Genomic DNA, 21,714 nt, shown 5'->3' with positions numbered 1-21,714 from the left:
TCAAAGGATGGTGATAAACTGCTAATTAAGAAAGTAGAATGGATGAAATATCGAATCAGTTGATAAACAATAAATTTATAATCAGAGTGGTGCCTTTAATTTGCATGGTGAACGCTCAAAATATATACTTATTTAGTAGAGTCTAAACTAGAGTTAATTAGTATGAACACGACATGTAAGTGTATCCATATCAGATACCTTATTTAAAAATTTTATCTTAAATTTTGAATAGAGTAGTTAAAAAATCTTTACATCAATTATCTATCCATTTTCTAAATTTAGATTTGATTAATAGTGATTTTCTAAATTTAGGGAATGAAACCTCTACTCTAAAAATAAAATAATATTTCTTTTTAATTTCTCTCCTTACACTCATTTCATAAATATAATAATAAAAAAATAGAAGAAAGAGAAGAAAATAATAAAAATTAAGAATGATGAAAATTTTAGGATATAATTGATGTAGTGTGCAGTGAAAAATAATTGATCTTAAATTTTAGATATAGTAATAAAAAAATTAATATGGATGCTCCTCAAAAATCAACATGGCCAGCCGGGGTTAGTCATTAAATCCACGAACAACTACTCAATTAGATCCGTTACAAATCTATTATATATATTTTTTTACCAAACATATACTTATTTAAATTTACTATTGTGATAAATCTATCACACATTTCTGTCCACTGAGCATAATTTGTATTCTCTCGCATATTCTGGACTAGTGTAAGTCTCATGTTGCAATTAATTTGTATTATGTGAGGATTTTTAGAGCGCAGAGTGTATGCTGTGGGGCTTAAAAGATAATTATATTCATTTCAAATATTTTTTATCGTCCATCTCTAAAATATATAAGGAAGATAAATCATAAGATCAATTTATACTCGACTGTCAAATAATAAAAAGGTATAAAAATAAATTTCTTCTAAAATATGCATCCTTTAGAAATTGATGTCCCATTATAACAAATCTGTTAATCAACTGGAGCAAAATAAGTCAAATTTGGGCAGCGCACTGAATCAATTGAAGGCGTGCTGAGGAAGCACGGATTGTTGTTCCTGATGAAGACCGTCCATTGAAATATGTATTAAGGAGGTGTTTGGTTTAGAGTAATAGGAGAGGGGAATGGGAATGAGAATTATTGATTATCATTGTTAATGTTTGGATTATAGGAATAGGAATACAAATAAGGGAATGAATCCTTGAAATTGGGTAATAACTCATTCCCATGTACCTCCCCTTCAATGAGTCATTACCCTATTTTCATCAATCAAAATATTCCCTTATTCCAAAAATATCCTTCACTTAAAACTAAAATTTTCTCCATTAATATTAAATATCAAAATATATATATTTATTTATTTATTATTTCATATCACTTCTCTCTCTTTGTTCTCTCTCATCATATTTTCTCTTTAATCATTTTATCACACACTTTCTCTCTCCTATCACACTCTCTTTCTCCTTTTTTTTTCATTATACTTTCTCTCTCATCATACTTTCTCTCTCCTCAATATCTTTCATCGCACTCTCTTCCTTCTTTTTTTTTCTCATCACACTTTCTCTCTCCTCAATCTCTCCCATCACACTCTCTTTTCTCTTTTTTCTTATCATACTTTCTCTCTCATCATACTTTCTCTCTCCTCAATATCTCTTGTCACACTCCCTCCTTTTTTCCTCAACACACTTTCTCTCTCATCATACTTTCTCTCTCCTCAATCTCTTCCATCATACTCACTGTTCTCTTTTTTTCTCATCACACTTCCTCTCTCACCATACTTTCTCTCTTACCATATTTTCTCTCTCCTCAATCTCTCTCATCACACTCTCTCTCCTCATTTTTTCTCATTATATTTTCTCTCTCTTCATCCTCTCCCATCATACTTTCTCGCACATCATATTTTCTCTCTCATCTTCTCTCATCATGCTCTCTCCAATCACACTTTCTTTTCTCATTTTCTCTCATTACACTTTCTCTCTCATCATATTTTCTTTCTCATCATACTTTCTCTCTCATCATTCTCTTTCATCATATTTTTCTCTCACATTCATCTTTCTCTCACATCTAATTTTTTCTCTTATTTTCCTTTAAGGGTAAAAAAGGAAATTTTGATTTATTCCGATAGAAGATATGCAACTAACCAAATATTGCTTTTAAGAGTGATATCCATGCTCATACCCATTCCCATTCCCATTCCATAATACAATGATTCCCATTCCGATTCTTATTCCTATTCCTATTCCTAGGAAGAACCAAACGCCCCCTAAATTTCTCTGTCAAGATCTAACGCCTTTCATTCTGTACCATAAAAAAAAACAAACATTTCGATTGCTTTTAAAGCAATTTGGATACAACAATGTGCAACTATTTAATGGGCTAATCTTACTCCGAGTCTTAAAATGTACACTCCAAACTCAGACTTATCATGATTAATATATAAAATACATCAGCAAAATATCTTAAACTATGTTTAATAAAAAATAAAACCAGAAACTCAAAAACGCGATCATATTTTAGCAAAAGAATAATTCGAAATTTAGATAATTACATTAGAGCCATTAGATATCGATGATGAAGCATCAAGTGTTTAATTGCGTACCCAAAAATTTTGGGCCAATATTAATAAAAATTAAAACCTTTTGTAATTATGGTTGAGAATTTAACACGTATCTTTGCTCAAAACCATATGTTTAAAATATAATTTCAAATTTCATAGGTGTGAGGGAATCCATTGGCTTTCTTTTTTTCATTTGCAAGTTTTTCTGCATCTCAAACCCTCAAAATGAGTTTTATATATATATATATATATAAGGACGTGGTGTTGCTATTAATCTCTAGTAGATTTCGCTATGACGTACAATACAAACAGCGTTAGTGTTGAGTCAGGGGGGAATCCTCGATGATGACTCTCTGACGTTCAAGTTAGTTTTCGGCAAATCAAGAAGAAAGAGAAGTAATGAGAACTGTAGCGCAACAGTAAATATTACATATAATGCATACCTCCACCGATACTTGGACCCCCTTTATATAGAGCTCCGGAAGCGCGCGTGTACGCTTCCCAAGGTGTGCACGCATCTCAAAGCTTTCTCTGAAAAGACGTGTCGGTAAAGTATCCCTGACACCGTACCATAACAGGCCGAGCATATCTCTGAAGTGATAGTGGAAGCTTTCGCCGTATGATCTTCTGTATAATCATGCCGCCTGTCAGCGACACTAGCTCCCAAAAGGATGTCAAAAGATATCCTGCTGTGTCTGTTGCTTAACCGAACGGAATAGTCGCTCGGCCAGAATTCGGCTATCCTGGCGCTGTCTGCTGTCGCGCTGAGCGGGATAGTCGCTCGGCCAAAAGTCCACTGCCCGTGTACTGTCTGCTGTAAGGCCAAGCGGGATAGCCGCTCGGGCGGAAGTCCGATGCCCGTGTATCATCTGGTATCGGACCGAGCAGGATAGCCACTCGGCTGGAAGTACTCTGTCCTCGTGATCTGTCGCTGGGCCGAGCGGGATAGCCGTTCAGCCGAAAGTTCACTGTCCGCGTGCTCCGCTGATGTTGAGTATGCTGCTCAGCCGAGTGGGGTAGCCGCTCGGCTTGGCCTCTGTACATCGTTCTCCGATCCCTTGAGTGTCGGGTGTTTGAATGTTGTGTCGAAGTTGACGACGGATCAGGACCTTCCTCGATCGGGCAGTGTTCCGCTCGATCTACTGATACCATCCACTCATTGATCGTCTTAACTTTGACCTCCTTTGACTCTCACCATGGACAACGAGGTGGGGCCTCTCATCATCACCACATCATAAGCCTCCTCTCAAGTCTAGTCAAAGGAGATTATAAGTCTGACTGACTGGACAATTGTGTGAATAGATTTCCTCCCGAGCAGCCTTCGAGCATGTGTGGTCTCCGAGCGAGATAAGACCGATCCTCGCCAATCGCCCTGTTAGAGCTTGTCGCTCGGGCATAAGTGTGCTACCTTGATCCGATCGACCTGACGAAGGTTTGCACTTATAAAAATTCATCTCGGGCTGTCTCGGGCGAGCGCGGGTTAGGCTGACGTCATCGAGATTTCTTGAGAATCGTGTAAATCCTCGCTCATTAACGCTGAACATATTCCCACGCCTTCATTAATTGTCGACCCGTGGTGATGCGCCACGTGTCACGCACGCTGCCGTCGCCCGCCTGTCAAGTCAGGCGTGATGTGACGTTTGACAGTTTGAATTCAACGGTGAGATCTTGGCCTGGGTTTCCACGACCTAAATCGGACGGCTTCGGTTGGCCGAGCCCTATCCTTATAAGCCGGCTGGGTCGCTTCAGTTGCACACTTTGTGTTTCGAGTTCTGGTGACCGTCTGTGTTCCTGTGAAATCCACTCTCCAGCGATCTTCCGCGCTCTTCTTCGGCAGCCCTTCTCCCGTAAGATTTCTCCTTATTGTATTTCGTATTGAGGCTTTTCGTCCTTCTTGTACTCCTATGATACCCCAGCGACCTTTTTCTTCCTTTGATAGTATTTCTTCTCTATTTCGCCTGTTTTGCAATGGCCAGCTCTTCTCAGTCGCTTGCTCCTATTCATGGACTCTGGTACACATCCATGGAGTCTAAGTTTGATGAGAGCAATGTTGAGAGCCTGCGCGATGCTTTTGAAATTCCTTCCGATCGTCAGATCATTTTGCCTTCTTCGTCCGATCGGCTCAACTCCCCGCTAACCGACTGCCTTTGTTTCTTCCAAGACCAATTTATCGTCGGTTTGTGGTTTCCCTTGTTGGTGCAACCTTAGGTCAAGGTTGACCTGGTTGACCCGACTCGAGTTGACTTGACTCGAGTTGTATTTTGATGTTTGACTTGGGAAGATTGTCGGTGCAACCTTAGGTCAAGGTTGACCTAGTTGTGTTGCATGTTGATGTTTGACACTCGTGAGAGAGTTCTATTCTTGATATGGGACAAGAATAGATGTTTGGGAGATTATTGGTGCAACCGTAGGTCAAGGTTGACCTGGTTGACCTGATTCGGGAAAATGTCCAAGTATGGAGACTTGGCAACGGAAAAGTCCAAGCAGGGAGCTTGGCACTGGAAAAGTCCAAGGAGACTTGGTTGACCAACGAGTGGAGCTTGACGGGAAAAGTCCAAGTATGGAGACTTGGCACGGAAAAGTCCAAGCAGGAGCTTGGCACGGAAAAGTCCAAGTATGGAGACTTGGCACGGAAAAGTCCAAGTATGAAGACTTGGCACGAGAGAAGTCCCCGTGAGCAAGGAAAGTCCTAACTGGATGTTAGGCTTGGAAAGTCCCGTGAGTGAAGCCAAAGGAAAGTCCTAACTGGATGTTAGGCATTGGGAAGTCCCAGTGAGGAAGGGAAAGTCCCGTGAGTGAAGCCAGGCAGTTATGTGGTGGAAGTCCTGGTGAATGAAGTGAGGCTGTGAAAATCCTAGTGAGTGAAGCTAGGTGAATGAGAAAGTCCTAATGGATGTTAGGCAGTGGAAATCCTGGTGAGTGAAGCGTGGAAAGTCCCGTGAGTGAAGCCGGCAAGGAAAATCCAGATGGATCAAGGTGATCGGACATCGGTGTTGAGAAGTCCAAGTGAGTGAAGCTTGGCATATGGAGTCGGAGAGGGCTCGGTAGCTCGTTCTCCGAACTAGGTTAGAGAGGGCACTCTAAACCGAGAAGTTGGATCGGTCCGGTGACCGATCAGAACTTCCCTCGATCGGTCCGGTGACCGATCGTAATCGATCGCTGGCTCATCGACAGAATCGATCGGCCCGAGACCGATCGTGAACCTCGCGAGAAGAAATCGTGGATCGGTCTGGCGACCGATCCATTTATGGCCCGACGGCCCGCCGATCGTGATCGGCGTGAGAGGCTTCTGATCGGCCTATGGACCGATCAGAGGTTCCTGATCGGTCCACGCATCGATCGGGCTTGATCGCGACACCGATCGGTCCGGGACCGATCGGTGACAAACAAGCCTCATGCGCTTAGGCCGATCGGTCAGACCGATCAGGTTCTAGCCGCGACACAACGTTAGTTTCTTCACCGCTTCTTCTTCGCAGTATAAAGGATCGAGGCATCTTCCGTGCGAATAGATCTCTTTCTTCCTTCTTGCTGTTCTAAGTGCTGCTGTGCTTGAGCTTTGTTGAGCTCCTCCAAAGCTTAGCGTGAGCTTCCGGCTGGGTTCCTGCTGTTGTAGGCGTCGCGTGAAGTTGCTGCTTCACCTCCAATGACAAGAAAGCAAGCAATTGGTAGAGTGCGATTGTATTCATATTGTATTGCTTTTCATGCTCTTGTACTCTTTGTTTGTTGTTGGATTGAGGCGAGGTTTCTCCACCCACAAGGAGTATATTGTATTAGCCGGTTCTCCGGGGACTCATCCACCGACGGATTGACCGGACTCGTCCACCTTACGGACACGCCGAGGAGTAGGAGCCCTAATCTCCGAACCTCGTTACATCCTCGTGTTAAGGTTTGGTTTTCTTCTCTTTCGTTTCTTTGTATTTTCCGCTGCGACTAACCTAATTGTAGGAAGAAACGAGAGCGATTTGGGGCGGCTATTCACACCCCCCCCTCTCTAGCCGTACAAAGGATCCCAACAAGTGGTATCAGAGCGAGGTCGCTCTTCATCGGATTCACACCCGTGGGAGCACAAGCGCTAGAGATGGATCAATTCGGAGAAGACATCACCATTCCACCCTTCTACAACGACAACTTCGCATATTGGAAGGTAAGGATGATGTATTTTCTTAGGACTAATATGTGGAATTGGTTTTGTGTACAAGAAGGGTTTACTCCTCCAATGGATAAAGAAGGAGAGCCTCTAGAGAAGAACAAGTGGACAAAGGAACAAGTCCATCAATCAACGATCAACAATGAGGTAACTAAAACAATTGAATTTTCATTACCTACTAATATTTTGCGTAAGATAGGTGAATACAACAATGCCAAGGAGTTGTGGGATAACTTGGCCAAGTACCATGAGGAGAGTTCCACTTCAAGCCATGAAGAGGAGCCTAGTGAGCCAAGTAGCTCACATCATGGAGGGAGCAAATTGGGAGTTGAGGGCTACTCAACATCCAAGGAAGAAGAGGAGGAGAGTTCCTCTTGCTCAAGTTCGGAGCACGAAGAAGAAGCTTCTACCTCCGGGAGGGATGAAGAAGAGAACATCCATTCATCCTCAATCCTAGGTAACTCAAACACTTTAAGTTCAAGTAAATTGCATATAATGTGTTTTGAGTGTAGGGAATTTGGGCACTACAAGAGTAAGTGTCCAAAGAGGGTAAGAAAGACTCCACCGGCGCCAAAGGTCAAGGAAGCCGGAGTCCCGAAACGCAAGGGCAAGGAGCACGTCGTGTGCTTCCAATGCAAGCAAAGGGACACTATAGGAGCCATTGTCCGAGGGGGAGGCAACCTCACAAGGGCAAGAGACCGAGCACTTCTATAGGGGGAGCTAAGGCAAACCCTAAGGTATCATTTAAGTCTCATTCGTGCAATACTAGTAAGATGCATGCTAGAAATTTTATTGCACTAGTCAATAATGATAAGCATGATAACATTAGAAATCGATACACATGCTTAGGTGCCAAACATGTTAGCCTAGATAAGAACAATTCTAGAAATGCTAACCCTAGAATTAACTCATCTAAGGCTAAGGAGAACCTAGGTAGAAACCCCAAAACAACTAGACACATGCCTAGGAATACCTCAAAGAAAAATGACAAATCAAAAATTGAGGTATTAGAGAAGGAGAATCAAGTCTTGAGGTCAAGACTTGATACTTTGGAAAAGGCTCTTAAGAACTTGGAGAAGTCATCTCTAGGGTTTAAGGGTCAAAAACCAAAGCCCAAGGACAAGAAAGGTTTGGGTCACAAACCTAAGTCCCAAGTGGTCAAGCCCACTTACCACAATGTTCCATTCGATTATGGAATAAAACCTAGGGCTAGGAAGATCACCACCAAGGTCACAAGGGGAGTCACCCCTAGAGTTGATCTTGATGAGACCCAAATGACCAAGGCTTTAAAGCCTAAGAGGGTCATTAGGAGGGTTGCTAGGGAAGTCATCCCTAGTGAATTTTTAGTGAACCCAATGAGCTCAAGTAGGTATTGGGTTCCTAGGAGCATTTTCTCTACCCCATAGATGGGTTAGAGAGTGTCAACTCCAAGAAGAAGGGTAGTTAACCCAACTTTGAGGAAATTGACACTCAAGGAGCATTTTCAAGGTTTTTGGGAACCTTTGAAAATGAAAGGGGATAATCTTTATCATTCACTCCTTGGAAGAGTAAAGTGTGCCAAAGTGAGAATATTTTAATCTTATTTGGCACAATTTAAGAAAACCTAGAGAAAACCATAATTGGGATTTTGGTTTTCTCTTAGGGATATATGGGCAATCTAGGATTAGAATTTAAGTTAACTAAGAGATTAAGGATACTTAGATAGGTAATCTAGGTATTTTATTTGTGTTAACTTACCATGGTTGTTTGCCATATGACATGTCATGACATCATGTTTAGTTTTATCATCATTTGAAATGTCATGATAGTGCTAGGCTAGTTTATATGTCATGCTTTATTTAAGTTTTCAAACTTTATGCCATGACATCATGACATTGGCACATGTTTTTACTTATGATATCATTATATGCCATGTCATCATCTCTTGCATTATAATCAATGTAATTGATTTAAGGAAAAACACATTTTGATATTGAGATCAAATTGATGTTTAGAAAATGCATGAGAACTTAGCCTAAGTTGACCTTAACCCATATCTCACATCAAATTGACTTGAATGTGGTTTGATACACTTTAGATGTGTGTGAGATATTAGGATCATGAGTTAGGATCAAGGTGCATAATTCTTGTACCTAGATGACCCTAATTCAAGAAATGGAGGATCATAGGAAAGCTTATGTACAAGTCATGTACATTTAGCCCTAAGATTATGGTCCTAAATTCAAATGGTTTTAAAAGCATTTTAAAATTGATTTGAAAAACCTTGATGAAGCTTTCCTAGTGATAGCATTCATCATTGAACATTGTGATACAAAGTTGAGTTAAAACTTGAACTATTTCAAAGTTTTTGAACTTTGTATCAAGATTTGAAAATGGAAACTATTTTCATAGAAAATTATTTTTCCATGGTAGTGTATGATATGAGGAATGTATCCTCAAAATTTCACAATTTTTCGAATTTTCTGGAATTTATTAGGGGTTTCTGAATTTCGGGAGAGGAAAAATCAGAAATCCCTGTGATCAGTGTCTGGATCGGTCGCTGGACCGATCCAGGGAGGGCTGGATCGGTCACTGGACCGATCCAGAGTGCTGTGGATCGGTCTGGTGACCGATCCAGTGAGGTCTGATAGCGTGCCAATGTGCTGAAATTCGACTGCATGTCTGAAATTTCGACTGAAAGTTGGCTTTTAGATTTCTAAAGGTTTGAAACTCTCCAAGACATTGTTGGTGCAATGGTCAAGGGGGAGTTGGCCTTTAGGGGGAGTTTTAACTATTAGTCAAGGGGAGTTGACTTTTAGGGGGAGTTTTTACTCCTTGAGGATTAGTGATATGGGATTATCACTAAGTGGATTGTTGAGCTTAGTATCAAGGGGAAAATAAGAGTTTCAATGAAAGGTATGGGACTTTCATTAGGAAGAAACTCTTGACCTTGATACCCTCCTTATTCTTTTTGATGTGTGTCAAAAAGGGGAGAGTGTTCATTGGAGAATTATTGGAGAACCCAAGTTAGGTTATCGGTTTAACCTAAGCTAGGGGAAGATTGTCAAGGAATGTTCGAGGAAGAACATTGGAATACTTTTGATGTGTGTCAAAAGGGGAGAATTATTAGAGAACCCAAGTTAGGTTATCGTGTTAACCTAAGGGAGAATGTCTAGAGAATGTTCAAGGAAAGAACATTGGACATGGAAGATGGTTGAAAACCTAAGTTAGGTTATCGGGTTAACCTAACTTGATTATGGTTTTGTCAAACATCAAAAGGGGAGATTGTTGGTGCAACCCTAGGTCAAGGTTGACTGGTTGACCGACTCGAGTTGACTTGACTCGAGTTGTATTTTGATGTTTGACTTGGGAAGATTGTTTGCAACCTTAGGTCAAGGTTGACCTAGTTGTGTTGCATGTTGATGTTTGACACTCGTGAGAGAGTTCTATTCTTGATATGGGACAAGAATAGATGTTTGGGAGATTATTGGTGCAACCGTAGGTCAAGGTTGACCTGGTTGACCTGATTCGGGAAAATGTCCAAGTATGGAGACTTGGCATCGAAAAGTCCAAGCAGGAGCTTGGCATCGAAAAGTCCAAGTATGGAGACTTGTTGGAAAAGTCCAAGCAGGAGCTTGGCACGGAAAAGTCCAAGTATGGAGACTTCGAAAAGTCCAAGCAGGAGCTTGGCACGAAAAGTCCAAGTATGGAGACTTGGCAGGAAAAGTCCAAGTATGAAGACTTGGCACGAGAAAGTCCTGGTGAACGTTGCAAAGGAAAGTCCTAACTGGATGTTAGGCATTGGAAAGTCCCGGTGAGTGAGGCGTATGGAAAGTCCTAACTGGATGTTAGGCGGTTGGGAAGTCCTGTGAGTGAAGCCAGGCAAGGAAAGTCCCGTGAGTGAAGCCAGACAAGTGAAAGTCCCGTGAGTGAAGCCAGGCAGATTGGAAATCCCGGTGAGTGAAGCCGGTGAAAATCCTAGTGAGTGAAGCTAGGTGAATGAGAAAGTCCTAACGGGATGTTAGGCAAGGAAACTCCTGAGTGAGGCCGGTGGAAAGTCCCGTGAGTGAAGCCGGGCAAGGGAAAATCCAGATGGATCAAGGGTGATCGGACATCCGTGTTGAGAAGTCCAAGTGAGTGAAGCTTGGCATATGGAGTCGGAGAGGGCTCGGTGAGCTCGTTCTCCGAACTAGGTTAGAGAGGGCACTCTAAACCGAGAAGTTGGATCGGTCCGGTGACCGACCGATCCAGAGGGGTCCCGATCGGTCCGGTGACCGATCGGGCGTCGCTGACTTTTATAATCTGATCGGTCCGGAGACCGATCGGGAACCTCGCGAAGAAATCGTGGATCGGCCGACCGATCCATTTATGGTCGACGGAGATCATCGGAAAACTGGCGAGAGGAGAAGCCCGATCGGTCTATGGACCGATCAGAGGTTCCCCGATCGGTCCACGCACCGATCGGGGCTTGATCGCGACACCGATCGGTCCGGGACCGATCGGTGACAAAGCAAGCCTCATGCGCTTAGGCCGATCGGTCAGACCGATCAGGTTCTAGCCGTTTGCGACACAACGGTTAGTTTCTTCATTGTTTCTTCTTCGCAGTATAAAGGATCGAGGCATCTTCCGTGCGAATAGATCTCTTTCTTCCTTCTTGCTGTTCTAAGTGCTGCTGTGCTTGAGCTTTGTTGAGCTCCTCCAAAGCTTCGCGTGAGCTTCCGGCTGGGTTCCTGCTGTTGTAGGCGTCGCGTGAAGTTGCTGCTTCACCTCCAGTCGACAAGAAAGCAAGCAATTGGTAGAGTGCGATTGTATTCATATTGTATTGCTTTTCTTACTGCTCTTGTACTCTTTGTTTGCTGTTGCAAACGTTTGTGGCGAGGTTTCTCCACCCACAAGGAGTATATTGTATTAGCCGGTTCTCCGGGGACTCATCCACCGACGGATTGACCGGACTCGTCCACCTTACGGACACGCCGAGGAGTAGGAGCCCTAATCTCCGAACCTCGTTACATCCTCGTGTTAAGGTTTGGTTTTCTTCTCTTTCGTTTCTTTGTATTTTCCGCTGCGACTAACCTAATTGTAGGAAGAAACGAGAGCGATTTGGGGCGGCTATTCACACCCCCCTCTCTAGCCGTACGAAGAGATCCTAACATCCCTTACATCCTTTTATTCCAGCAGTTTGTAAATATTTTCACATTTCCATTTCTCAACTTATGCTGAACTCCTTTCGGCTGCTGTGCGAAGTCATCATCTTATTCCGTCTGCACGGCATTCCTCTCATCCCACGAATCTTTCATTATTTTTATTATCCTAAGCTGTCTGATTCGGGGACCTTCCTCTTCCAGTCGCGAGTCAGTTTGGTATTCTTTGACAAGATTCCGACCTCAAACAAGCACTGGAAAGAGTATTTTTTCTTTATGCGTTTTCTCGAGCGACCAGACTTCCTAACCAGCTGGCAGCTCGAAGTGGCGCCTCAACCTCTTCTGAAGAGCTACAAGAGCCGATTGGACTACTTGCACGTAGCCTCCATGCTGGCCGGTCAAAAATACGACATCCATAGGCTACTGCTGGAGGGTGTCCTATACATCTTCGGCCCGAGTCCGATCTGCACCCGGCTGTCGACTAGCCTAGGTATGAAGCTCATTTAGTTCTTCCTTTGATGCTAACTGATTTCTCTTTTTCTCTTGCAGCCGAAGTCATGATGCGAGTGCATGTAGCCGGCAAGGCGAAGCTTAAGGACGCTGCGATCGATGAGGTGGCCAGTGAAGAACTAGCGAGCCAAGGTCTGCAATCAGTCGGCTCACATGACGATCCGCTCGGCAAGAGCGAGGAGACACTCGTTGTTGTGGGCGAAGGCAAGGCCAACCACACGCCGAGAGGAAGAGCCGTCCCGGGCTCACAGCCTCCAGCCGAGCGACACCCCATCATTCCCGTTGAGGAACCGTTGGGTTCGGTTTCCTCCGAGGTGCCACTTTACAGGCGTAAGAGGCGCCGAGCTAAACCCTCATTGCGTTCCGCCACTTCGGGGGCACAGTCGGTCGAGTGGGTCGAAACTTTGACACTAACTCCGGTTCAACAAATGGCAGCCTCCGTGTCGTTTGATCAGACGTTGTCCCTTGCTGATATACCACAAGGGCCTCTCGCCGCGCCACCGATGTACTTCATGCCACTGACTTCGAAGCCCTCAAAGGTTTTGAAGTCCCGCATCCGTCCGGCGACGGTGTCTCGCCCCTCGGGTCGGGCAATCTCGGCGCAGTCGGCCTCAAGCAACCAACGCCACATCACTGCGATCCTCCATTTGCCCACCGAAGAGTACAGCGAGCCGAGTGCCGAGTATCGAGGCCCTGAGCATCAGATCATTATCTAGGGACCGCTCGCCAAGATCTGGGAGGACGCACGAGCCTGTGCGGTGTTGATGCCTCCGGGCGCCCTCGCGAACAGCCATACCCAAATGTCTACTAGGGTAAGTAGTTTAATGTAAATTCATAATTTACCTCCGATCGACACTCACGAACTATTGTTTGCTTGTCCGCAGTACTGGGTGGAGAGTCTGACTATGTGCCACAGGTTTGCGTTTTTGGAGGAGGAAGTAAAACAACTGAAGGTGTCGAGCGACCAATCCTTCGCCACTCAGGAAAAGACAGATGCCGAGGTGGCCAGACTCCAAGCTGCTCTGGAGAAGAGTAATAAGCTGCTCGAGGTTGAACGAACCAAGAGCGCAGGGCAGGCCACCATGCTGGAGCGGCTGAATAAGCAGGTTACCACTTTCGATAATAAGATCGAGTCGGCGAACGTGAGGAAGAACCGGGCCATCACCGACCTGGATGAGAAGAATAAGGAGGCTCACGTTCTTGCTCAGAAACTGAAGGAGGCCGAAGATTTTCTGATCGCCGAGTGGAATAGCCGCTCGGCCGAAGAAACGACCCTCCGCGACCAAATTGTCTCCAAAGATGTTGTGCTAGCCGCCACCAAGGATGAGCTGGAGGGCTCCCGAGCGACACTGAGGATTTATCAAGATGCCGAGGGGAGTAGGTTTGATGCCATGAAGTAAGCTTACATCCGCTTGGATACATTCTGCGATAAAGTCGTCAACCGAGCCCTTCAACTATTCGACTTGACGATCGACGAGACAATCGATCAGCTTCGCGATGGAGGCCACCTGCCGGTCGATCTGACCAGCAAGGTCATAAGTCGGGGCAAGCTTACAGCCACGTTGCCCAATGATGGCCTGGATTACCTCGAGTGAGGCAGAGCCATGTAATATGTAATTCTCAAGTTTTAATGAATGCTCGTCTGTTCGGACGACTTTTATTTCCTTGTCTATTTTTTCGACTCCTTTGACTTTGAAATGAACTTGCGGCCCTGTGACTCCACTCATCCACAATTGGTCCCCCTAGACGACCAATCCACTCCGAATTCAGTGGCGCACTAGTTCTATGCACCATCGATTAGTCCTGGGGACGCATTGAAGAGAAGTGTCGAACGATCACTATATTTTGCAGGCTTGGGCCTTTGAGTAGTCGCTGCTTATCCTCTCACTGAGTCAAGTATTTAGGGTCACCAATCGACTGTTGACAGAGGTTGGGGTTTAACATCACCGCTCGACGATTTGACGTAGATCCACGTTTAACATCGCCGCACAACGATTTGATGTAAACCCGTGTTTAACGTCGCCGCTCGACGATTTGATGCAGACATCAACTATAGACACTCGTTTAAGGTCACCTCTTGACCGCTGATGGAGACAAGAGTTTAACATTGCCGCTCGATAATTTGTTGTGGTCTCGGGTTTATAAGGTCGTCGCTCGACCATTAGTGGAGACAAGAGTTTAACGTCGCCGATCGACATTTTGTTGTAGTCTCGGGTTTAAGGTTGCCGCTTAACCGTTGGTGGAGACAAGAGTTTAACATCGCCGCTCGACGATTTGTTGTGGTCTCGGGTTTAAGGTTGTCGCTCGATCGTTGGTGGAGACAAAAGTTTAATGTCGTCGCTCGACGATTTGTTGAGGTCTCGGGTTTAAGGTCGCCACTCAACTGTTGGTGGAGATAAGAATTTAACGTCACCGCTTGACGATTGGAGGTAGACCGACGTTTAATGTCGCCGCTTGACGACTGGTGGAGACTCAGGTTTAAGGTCGCCTCTCGACCGTTGGGGGAGATGCACGGGAGAGGCTTTTGCTTTTTATTCAAACTTTGCCCTCATTCAGCAAACATACAACAGATACAAAGTACAAGATTCACTTGCACACCTCTCATCCAGCCCTGTAGGGTTGTAGATGATTCACTCTCCATGGCCTCTCGAGCTGCCTTCCCTCTTCATCCTCTAGATAGTAGACGCCCGAACGGAGCTTCTGCACGACCTTGAACGGTCCTGCCCATAGTGCCTCAAGCTTGGCAACGTCGTCGACCGACTTCACTTTCTTCCATACGAGATCGCCGACCTGGAAAGACCTCGAGATTACTCATCGGTTGTAGTTCTGCTTCATTCGCTGCCGATACGCCGTTAGTCGAATGGCTGCTTTAGCGCGCGTCTCGTCCACCAGGTCTAGTTCCATCATCCTTTGTTCGGCGTTCCCTTTGTTGTAGAGCTACACCCGATCGAATTCTACTCTGTCTTCCATGGGAACAACTGCTTCACTGTCGTACACTAACTGGAATGGGGTTACACCGGTCGCCTCCTTCGGAGTCGTGCGGAGAGCCCACAATACACTGGGGAGCTCGTTGACCTAGCTATCTCGTATGTGATTGAGTCGAGGGCGTAGACTTTGAGGATCTCTCGATTGGTGACTTTGGCCTACTCATTGGCCTAAGGATAGGCTACCGAGGTGAAGGCTTGTTGGATACCATAGTCCTCACACCATTCTCTAAGCTCCTGACTGACGAATTTCCTTCCGTGATCGGATACGAGTCGGCGTGGCATTCCGAACCGGCAGATGATGTTCTGCTACACGAATTTGATCACCATCTGCTCGGTGATTCTTGCCAGCAGAGCAACTTCCACCCACTTAGAGAAGTAGTCTACCGCAACACGCAGAAACTTCCGTTGACCGGTCACTATTGGGAACAGTCTAATGATATCCATGCCCCATTGGTCGAACGGGCATGATACCATGGACGCCTTCATTTCTTCGGTCGGTCAGTGCGGCAGGTTATGATACTTCTGGCAGGACAAGCAAGTGGCCATCGTCCGAGCGGTATCTTCCTGGAGGGTAAGGCAAAAATATCCGGCCAGGACGGGCTAGCGCTTGGCCGCCTGGGTGACCTCCGCAAGAGCCTTGGTGCACCTCCTTCAGGATATACTCGACGTCTTCCGATCCGACGCACTTAAGGAGAGGCCTGGAAAGGGCTCTCTTGTAGAGCCGATCCCCGATCAAGGTGAACCGCCTGCCCCTCTTCTTCAGCAAGCGAGCTTCTTCCGAATCGGCAGGTGCAGCTCCCGACCGCAAGAACTCTGTCAAGGTCGTCCTCCAATAGTTCGGGAATGCTATTCCCTCCATCCGGTCGATGTGCACCATGAGTGAGACTTGCTCGATTGGCTGACCTATGACAATCTGCGTCAACGAACTAGCTAGCTTCGCTAACTCATCCGCTGCCTGGTTCTTCGTGTTTGGATCGTTGGGCCGGCTAGAAGGGGATTGAATATCCCTGTACAATATAAAAAACAAATACCCTTCTTGGACCTTTAAAAGAACACTTGCATAAATTAAAATAAAGAAATAAGCTAAAAGAAGAGACTCACAGCTTTTACTTGGTTACAACTAGGGAGGTTGTTAATCCAATGAAGTAAAGACACTAAGTATTTCCTTTAGGCGGAGAAGCCTCTTACAGTAGTGAAAGTACAAAATAAGAAGCTAAACTAACAATGAAGTGGGCACAAGTGTTGTATTACAATTGCTTGTTAATTTTTAAGCTTTTGGACCAAAGCTGTATTTATATTCTTGGTCGGGGCGCCTGGAAGGGTTTCAGGTGCCTGGAGGGGGATAAAGTTTTATCCCCTTTGCAACGAATCACGGTCAAACGTGATTCGGTCAAAGTCACATTCCGGGCACCCAGACCTCAAAGTCAACCCCGTTGACCTTTTCGATCCGAGCCTTCTGCATTTGTTCAGCTCATCTCGGTTTGGGTCTTCCGCTCCTGTTCCGCTCACTTGGGTGATTTCGGTCAACCGAAATAAGGCTCACCCGAACTCAATTTCAACCTTCTCGAGCAACTTTCCGCTCCGGTTTCTCATCCCTCTGAAACGTCGCGCACTTCCTTTTCGTCCGCCCACATACTCTTCCGCAACACCTCGTCCCTCGGACACACTGAGCCCGTCGACTCTCTCCCGTGCTGTCATTCTTGCTAGCTGCGTCTTTTGCTCGACTTCTTATGTTCCTAAGCTCCTGCACACTTAGACACAAGGTTAAAATACCACAGGACCTAACCTAACTTGGTTGATCAAATCAAAACAACCTTGGAGTTCCAACAATCTCCTCCTTTTTGATGTGAGCAACCCAACTTAAGGTAGGGTAAAGAGACATAAAGTTAAAATAATAAATTCTACAATAAAGTGCCAAAATAAAAAAATTTGAATCTACCTCCCCCCAGACTTAATCTTTTCCTTCTCCCCCTTTGATCACATAAAAATGGGGTACCAAGAAAAATCTAAGGGTAGTAAATGTTTGAAATACCTTTATCAAATTTTGAAAACTTGAAAATTTTAATAATTATGAAAAATTTGTAAAAATTTCTAAGTAAGAAATTTCAAGAAGAAAAATATTTTTGACTAACTATTTAAATCAAAAATATTTTTTGAGAAATTTTGCTAAATTTTGCAAGCAAAAAAAATATTTTTGAAAATTTTCTAAGAAACCCCTAGTTGGCTTTTTGGTCCAAGTCTTCTGCTTCGGTTCTGCTCGCATTGGTCCGGATCTTCCGCTTTGGTTCCACTCACTTGGGTGATTTCAGCCATCCAGAATGGGGCTCACCCGAACTCAACTTCTTGCCTTCTCGAGCAAACTTCCGCTCCGGCTTCTCGTCCATCAGAGAACGCCGCGCGCCTCCTTCTCGTTCGCCCGCGTACTCTTCCGCAGCACCTCGTACCTTGGACACACTGAGACCGTCAGCTCACTCCCGTGCCCTCCTTCTCACTAGCTATATCTTTCGCTCGATTTCCTATGCTCCTAAGTTCCTGCACACTTAGACACAGTGGTTAAATGCTAACAGGACATAACCTCTCTTGGTTGATCACATCAAAACTATCTTGGGGTACTAACATAACCTAGTTTATATTCTTGTTGTATTTTCTTGTTGTGAGCTTGTATGAGGTTTCTCCACCTCTAGGTTATTTCTGAGAATGAGTATTTTATATAGTGGAGTGTGTGCATTGTATATATCCTTGGATTAGTCACCTCAAGGAGGTGGATACCAAGTAAATCCTAGTGTTAGCGAGTGCTTTGAGTTTTTTGCTACAACAAATCATCAATAAAGTGATTGAAGCTAATCACCCCCTCTCTAACTACCGAAGTGTCCTAACAGTGGATACCAAGTAAAATCCAGTGTTAGCATTTTGGAGTCTTTGCTTCAATTTTTCTGCTGCCATTCAAAATTGAAGAAGTGAATGGACTTATTCAACCCCCTCTAGCTCATACATATCCTAACACAACATTCTTATGTATGCTTCTCACTGGAGGGAAAATCACATGTAGCCGTTGTAGCTGAGACTCAAATCTTAAATCCCTTGGTTATCTGTTGGATGGTCTAACCATTGCACTATTACCCCGATGCAGTTTCTGCTTCATTGTAGTAAACGGTGATTACACACCCTAGACACCCTTCATATCTCATCTACAAGTTATGTGAAAGGAGATAAATCATGGAGTCATCTTGTAGCCATCTGTTAACAGTTTTTACTTCATATTAAATTAGGTAACACCTAACTTGGGACTATAGACCAAGTTTCACAGAAGTTTCCCACCTACCGCCAAAGTAAATCGAGAAGTGCTCATGGCGAGTAGCCTAGAAGCCCAACATCTCGTGCTTACACACTTCATTTGAAAAAAATTCCTACAAATGCTCCGTAGCTGAGGATTGAACCACGGGTATCTCAATGATAACTTGACATCCTTCCACTACATAATAGCCCTGGGGGAAAAATTAATACAGAGTTTAGAGAGTCGACCACCAACATTTTCTATTTCATGGTGGCAAAAGATCATACACGGACCTCAAACACCCTACACGATTGATCCCATAATTATTTATAGAGAGGTAAATGATAAATAATTTTTTTTTACTTTTGAACGGTGACTATTGTTGGATCGTGAAAGTCAATAGAGGGGGGTGAATATCGATAAAAAACGTCGCAAAGAAGATCGAGTACGCAGCGGAATCAATAAAATTAAAGCAACGCTAATACAAGTAAATTTTACTTGGTTCGGAGCCTTGGTCGACTCATACTCCAAGGCCCGCACTCGTTGAGTGCTTTCGTTGGACAATCTACTAGCAATTCGAAATATTACAAAAGTAAAGTACATAATTACTTTTAAGAAAAAAAATACCGATAATAAAGAGTAAAAAGAAAAATAGCACTTTGTCGGTCACAGGAGCACAGCAAAGCAAGCAATGGAAGATCTTGTGTTGTCAGTTCTCCTTACTCCAACCTTCACCCTCCTTATATAAGAGGCTCCGGGCGTCCGAATCCCTTCCGGGCACCTGGAATGTGACGTAGCCCAGTCAATCATGAAGCTCCACGTGTCGACGTGCGTTGGAGGATAAAACTTGCCTCCGGGCGCTCGGATCCCTTCCGGGCGCTCGTACCCTTGTTTTCCAGCAATCTCCTTCTTGCAAGAAAACGATATTCCGGAGATAAATGTAAATTATATATCCTACAAAACAGACTGTTATCACAGTTTATAATTAAACAGAATAGTAATTAGATTCCGTCTCACCGAGACCGGAATCTAGTTAAGATCTCAACTTAGAGTTCCGAAATGGTTCTAAATTGGATCGGCGCCTAAGTTCCCTTTCCGGGAACATGTCCTCACAGTCACTCCCCTCCAGTGACTTACCTCCACTTACTTACCAGACGTCTGGTCAGCCCTTCGACCCGTCTGGACTTTGTGTCAGACGTCCGGTCAGCCCTTCGACCCGTCTGGACTTCATGCCAGCTATCAAGTCATCTTTTCGTCCTAACTGGAGTTCATGCCATATGTTAAGTCAGCCCGTCGACCCGTCTGGGCTTCTCCTTCACACTTGGTAAAAGTGTTAGATCAATATGAAACTAACTTAACCTACTTTGTCATTTATCAAAACTTGAGTTAGACCGTTAATGTTAATCGCATCAACAACTATTATATAGGAGAGGACAAGAATTTCATAAATATTTAGCTGTCAAGAATTCCTCTAGTGGGATGTTGAAAATCAATACCAACCTGTTAACGGATAAGAATAAAAACATATGGATAAGAGTAATTTTCTCATCCAATGGATATGATTTAATATATAGAAATTAATATTTATGGTTGGAAGTATTTCTCTCATTCAATGGATAGAAATAAAATTTCTTTGTGGATATAATTTAGTTTTTTGATCAACTATGTATCTTGCATGGTGAGTACTATAAATACTCCCCCCTATATTCATGTTTAATCATCCAACGAAAAATAAAAGTGTAAAGTCTTCAAGTTGAAAATTGTTCTTGATCTTCCTTTTCTTTTTGTTTCTAAAATTATGAGTGATCCTCAAAAGTGTAGCAGTGTATTTGAAGTATGGATATAATACAAGTAATTTATTTACTTGTTTATAATCTAATTTTTCAACAATTAGTATCAGAGTAGAATGATCAAGGATTATTCTTGGTGGAGTTATCTTGAATCGTGAGGTAGTTTATATTGTAGAAGGTTGTTAATCAAACTTGTTCAGTATAATCAAAATCTTTCCGACATGATGGGCAACCTTCAAGTAGTAGGAGTCAAGAAGCTCAACAACAAAAACTACAACATGTGGACAACATGTATGGAGTCCTACCTATAAGGTCAGGATCTTTGGGAGGTTGTTAGTTGTAGTGAAGCCATGCAACTGGAAGAAGATGCCAAGGGTATCTTACAAAAATGGAGGATAAAAGTAAGTAAAACAATGTTTGCTTTAAAAATCAAAATTAAAGAAGAAATGTTGGAGCACATCCGAGATGCCAAGACACCAAAGAAAGTATGAGATACCTTTACTACACTCTTTTCAAAGAAGAATGATGCAAGATTGTAACTCCTGGAGAATGAGCTACTAGTGATAGGCCAATGTGACAAAATAATTGCCCAATACTTCCACAAGGTAAAGTTGATATGTCGTAAAATTTCAAAATTAGCAACAGCTGCTATTGGGGAAACCATAATAAAGAGAATAATTATCCATGGGTTGAAACCAGAATATCGATGATTTGTTATTGCTGTACAAGGATGGTCAACACAATCATTGCTTCTTGAGTTTGAAAATTTACTTGCAGGCCAAGAGGCTATGGCTAAGCAAATGGGAGAAGTCTTGCTAAAGGGTGAGGAGGAAGTTCTCTACACTAGTAAAAGTAAGGGCAACTTCAAGTGACATACTAGTGATATATATATGGATCTAAAAAGGATGGAGGCAAAGTGAAGAGTTATCAAGGAAATGGAGTCCATCATCTACGGAGAGCCCCAAAGAATCATGTCAATAATAAAAAGTTTATTGGCAAGTATTACAAATGTGGCGGGCCATATGGCAAAAGATTGCTGGGTCAAGAAAAAGTTTGTTTAGTGTAATACTGTTATCTCCAATTCTAATCCAAATAGCGAAGATGATTGGGATGCTTAAAGCCTTATTTGTTGTAGAGGAAAATGAAGTAGCTTTCACAACAATGCAAAACAAGATTAACTACAAAAATGATTAGATCAAAGATTCAGGCTGCTCAAATCACATGATGGGTGACAAAGAAAAATTATAAAACTTGTCCGAATATAAGGGAATTCGTATGGTGGTGACAACCAACAACTCAAGGTTACCAATAGTCTATATTGGGAAGAC

The sequence above is a fragment of the Zingiber officinale genome, chromosome 7B, assembly GCF_018446385.1.
Source record: "Zingiber officinale cultivar Zhangliang chromosome 7B, Zo_v1.1, whole genome shotgun sequence".
In the NCBI taxonomy this organism is placed as follows: domain Eukaryota; kingdom Viridiplantae; phylum Streptophyta; class Magnoliopsida; order Zingiberales; family Zingiberaceae; genus Zingiber; species Zingiber officinale.
This window is presented reverse-complemented; position numbering follows the sequence as displayed.